Raw genomic sequence first — 5,032 nt, forward strand, 5'->3', positions numbered from 1 at the left:
TGGTTTTTAGAAGCTCGTGCCTTACCACCCTCACCGTATTTTTGCATTTTGAGAGTGGATGTAACATCCAAACTTTCAAACCACATTTTTCATTTTTAATTTAGATAAAACATTGTTCATAAACCTAACATCAAGAAAAAAATAAGGATTGTGTTTTGAAAATGATTGAACAAAATGGGATTTTTATATTACATTGGAAATTATATTTTACAAAGTTAGATAAATGAGTTTTATATTACTATTGAGAACGAGTATTATATGTATACTCTACAATGAAAAAAGAAAATTTCTTTATGGAAAAATTGGGACGTTACAACAAGCCCCAAATCCACGCCCTCCACCTATCTCCAAAGCCCAAAAAACCTATAATCTGATCTAAATACTCCCAGCTAATCGAATCATATGTCTTCTCAATGTTAACCTTACAAATGAGAAATTTTTTTTTGAACCACGTGATCTTCTCATTAACCATTGGAGGCCCATCTCAAATCTGACAGTTACGAGATCACAATCAAATAAACAAGATGTTAGTGTTTTATCCTTCTCTAGTTTAATTTTAAAGTAGGTTGCTATAACTGGTAAAACCTAGATCCTAGGGTGCATGTACACATAAATTTTCTATTTAGTTTCTAATGCTTTGATTATGTGTATAGATGAATAGGAACCCCAATAATGGTATCAGAGCCTTTAGGTTTTAGTTATTTTGACTACTCTTTTACTAAAAAATTAAAAAATCAATTTTATGGATTTGCGCTAGACGCGGCACGCCCCCTGCTGGACGTGGTGTGACTGGCTGAATTTTCAAAATTTGTCAATTTTTCGAATTTTGGGGATAAACCTTGATTAAAATACTATTTGAATTATTTAAATATAAATATTCATTCCTAGATTAGTTATATATATTATTTAAATAAGAATTTAAATTTAAATATTTAAACGAATGAATTTTGAATATTATTTAAATTAGAATTTAAATATGAATATTTTATTTAATTTATATTCAATAAGAGAATTAAATTAGAATAGTTAAAATATAATTATATAAATTTAAAAGCTTTAAATTTAGTATATGGTATAATTACTATGTGTCTAACAATCAAACAACATGTGTCCTTACATGTTTAATTAAACATTATACCCAAACTAAGACTAGACTTACACACTCTAATGTTATAAGAGAGATTTAAGGAGGTATTTATGATTCCTAATGATGTTGGTTTTTAAAAGCTAATGCACCCTAACCGCCTCTTTGCATTTTGAGAGTGGATGTAACATCCAAACTTTCAAACCACATTTTTCATTTTTAATTTAAATAAAACATAGTTCATAAAACTCATATCAAGAAAAAATAAGTGTTGAAACATAAAAGTGACCCTCTTAAACTTGACAAATCCGAAGCCATCACCAGATCCGCAGTCAGTATCTCAACCGCAATCAAGAACCATATCCGCAGTCGACGTCATCAATCCTTACTCTTAGTTTTTATCTGTTATCTTATAAGTCTTTACATTACTTTACCCAGTGTGCCTTGCATGGCCACCTTAGACAGATTAGACTTTGTAATCTTTGAGACTCTATAAATAGAGTTCTCTCTTTCTGAATGAATACATCGATCATCTCTATCTTGAATATCGTATCTTACTTATTCTCTTCTTACTCTCTCATCTTCAAAGATCTTTAGAACTTAAACTGATATATTAAGATCATAATCTCTCTTCGGAGCAAGTCAGTTTTGACTTAATCACTAAGTCTGATCTCACTTACTAACTTGGTTTGTTTGCAATCCTCGTTAAGAATCAGCTTAAGTGTCTTCTTGATATAATACTTGTTGTCATTTATATTTCCTTATATTTCCGCACCTAACTATCTAACTATCTAATTCTAACTCATTATTGTTGAGCTTTATGATCTTTTGAGTTAAACTTCTTTCCGCAATATTACTTGTACTAACGTTTGTTCAAATGTGTTACTCAAGTTTTCCTCTCAACAATTGGTATCAGAGCCAAAGCGGTTGCCTTTTAAACAAGAACTCTGATTTTAAAAGGCCTTCTATACCACTGGAGCTCATTTCTTAAAAAAAACTTAAAAAAACAAATCTTTTCAAAAGAAGGAAATATGGCACATGCATTATCTCTCAATGTTTCCAACAGTGTTGGAGGTTCGAATAGAGCCCCAATACTGGTGGCAAACGAATATCATCACTGGTCTCAAAGAATGGAGAGGTATCTAAGAAGACTTGGAAGAGATGTATGGAGATCTGTAGAAGAAGGACCTCATGCCCCTATTCTTACTTCAGTTCAAACCGACGGCGCTCAAACCAGACTGGGAGGAGGTCAACCAGCCATGAATCGTCCCACCAAAGATGATCTTGATAAGATGGAAAATGATGTTGTTGTTTTTTATGAGATATCTTGCGGAGTTGCTCCTGACAACTTCGACATCATCATAAATTGCAAGTTAGCCAAAGAAATTCGGAATGTTCTCAAGAACTTGTATGGAGGTACAGAACAAGCTCAAGATAAAAACCTTACAAACGCACTCAATGAGTTCAACAACTTCAAAGCTCATGCTGGTGAAAGTTTGGAAGACTCCTTCAAGAGGTTCAATTTAATTGTCACAAAGTTATCAAATATTGGCACCATCCGAAGTAACCATGAGACGAATCTTTAGTTTCTCATTGGTTTGGGTAGACATTGGACTACGGCTAAGATGATAGTCCAAGGAGATAGAAAAATTCATTCTTTATCTCTTTACAAGCTTTATGGTGAACTACAAGCACAAGAATCAACCGTACTCAAAGACTGTGCTGACTTCGGAGGACCACTCGCTCTCGTAGCACACGCACCTCACACTCAATCTTACTCTCGCTCGTATGACAACCCTCTGCAGTCATACGAATCTGACTCAGAATACGATGATGAAGAGGAATTCCAAAACGCTATTGCTCTAGTTAGTCAACAATTCAACAGACTTCCACCCTCATCTTTCCGTAAAAATTAGCAGTTTACTAAACCTCCCTTCAACCGCAACTTCAATCCTCAGAATAATCACTCTCGATATCCCAAAAACCCCCACCCATCACCGCAACCTTAAAACACTCAATCCAAAGAGGCACCGTAGCCTGTCAAGCCAACTGACTTCGGTACCTCAGCAGAAGACAAAGTTGATGTTGTAATTTGTCACAAGTGCAACAAGGAAAACCACTTTGCAAAAGATTGCAAAGCCAATATATTGAAAGACAGAGCATTCTGTCTTAGAATGGCTCACGAAATGGAAGAAAAAGAGAAAGCAAGGGCATACGTAGCCCAATTCAAGAGAGATCATCAAGTGTGCTCATCCGGAGATGAGGATGAAGATATCTACAAGATGGCAAATGCGGATGAGAATGGGTCAACCAAGCTGGAAAAGAAGTACTTCTACATGGCAAAGGATGGAACTCTGAGCATCGTTGAGCAGGTAAAACTCATGATCCAAACTAATAATTATAGCATGCATGATTGTCAACCATTCATAGACAACCTTAATGACACTTGTGTTGCCGTCCTTTCAAACTATAACAAAGCCCTAGATGAGAAGAATATAGCGTCCCAAGAGATGTTTCATGTGAGAGGACGACTGGAGGACAAGAGACTCAAAGTAGCTTTGTTAGAAAAAGATATAGTGTTAGAAAAGGATGCTAGAATGTTATGTGAAACACAGTTAGGAATAGCCTTGAATCAAAGAGATTTAGCTCAGAATGAAAATGTACGCTTAAATCTTCTAATAGAAAAGTTGTTTAATGAAAGTGAAGATATTGAGAATCTTCTGAATAATGGAACCATAGATAACACATACAATTGGGGTTGGTCCAATGGGTACTCCACCGCAAAGGATTCATCACCCCGATTTAATAAAGACCGTCCCTATGTCCCTCCGGACTGAGAGTTCCATTTCCCAGTCAATGACAAAACCTTTCCCGAGGACATCAGAGCTCATTTTGGTCGACTTCATAATCTGAGTAATAATTGTGTTATTAAGGAAATTCTTCCTGAATTTTCGGGTCACTCAAGTGATCAAATTCCTATCTCTGGCAAAATTTATCCCGACTCTCAGACTTCATCACTTGTTGATGAAGAAATTCTTATGGAAGGACCCAAAGTTCTTGTGAACTTCTCGTCTCTGCCTTCGGACCGCAATACCTCTCACTGCAATCCTTAACCGCAGTCTGACCAACTACCTCTCATCATATGTCCCACAAAGAAATCAACTCAGACTTACTCTGCGGTAGTCCAATCTTCCTTACCGCAGACTGCAAGTAAGAGTTCAGTGACCATTCAGCCAATTCATCATGAGTTGCCTATAGAAAACTTTGAGTATGGTCAATGTTCCCAGAATCCTGAACTTTCTAGTTTAGATGAATCAAGTCCTCGTTTTCAAAAGCAATCTAAGGATTCTAAGAAACCGCAGTTGAACGTCAATGACTGCGGTTCTCCAAAGAGTCAGGAAAAAATGGCCTTCAAAGAGGAATTTCAATCTCGTGGTAAAAGGCGGGAAATCTTTTCGAAAAACAAAAAACAAGTCAAAATTTTAAAACCCAAGAGTCCAGAAAAACTTGTTTTCTCAAATTATTTTTCTAAAAACACGTCAGTCAAGAAATCGAGCAAAAAGGAATGTATAGTTCCTAAAACCTTTTCAAGGTCTTCTGAAAAAACCCAAAAGCAAGTAAAGTCTTTTCGAAGCAATGGTTTTCTGATCTATTCCTTAGACGATCCAAAATGGAAGGGGATTTTACCAACTCCAACACATTTTAAGTCACCTCAACTTTTCAGAAAGACACAACCTAGGAGATTTGCACATACTCACACTTTTTCAAACCGTACTTTCTCAAATCCCAAGGGTATCAATGTCAAGTCTCAGTCTCGGACTGGTCACAAGACTAATCCCACACCCTCCGGACTGCTAACCAAGCATAATGTCCTGATAAATGCTAAAAATCTATCATCTGGATTTCATCGTCAAAAGGGGTCATCTCGAGCTCCACCTCGCTCTTTTC

Source organism: Lactuca virosa, chromosome 6 (genome assembly GCF_052849685.1).
Source record: "Lactuca virosa cultivar CGN04683 chromosome 6, Lactuca_virosa_CGN04683_v6, whole genome shotgun sequence".
NCBI lineage: Eukaryota > Viridiplantae > Streptophyta > Magnoliopsida > Asterales > Asteraceae > Lactuca > Lactuca virosa.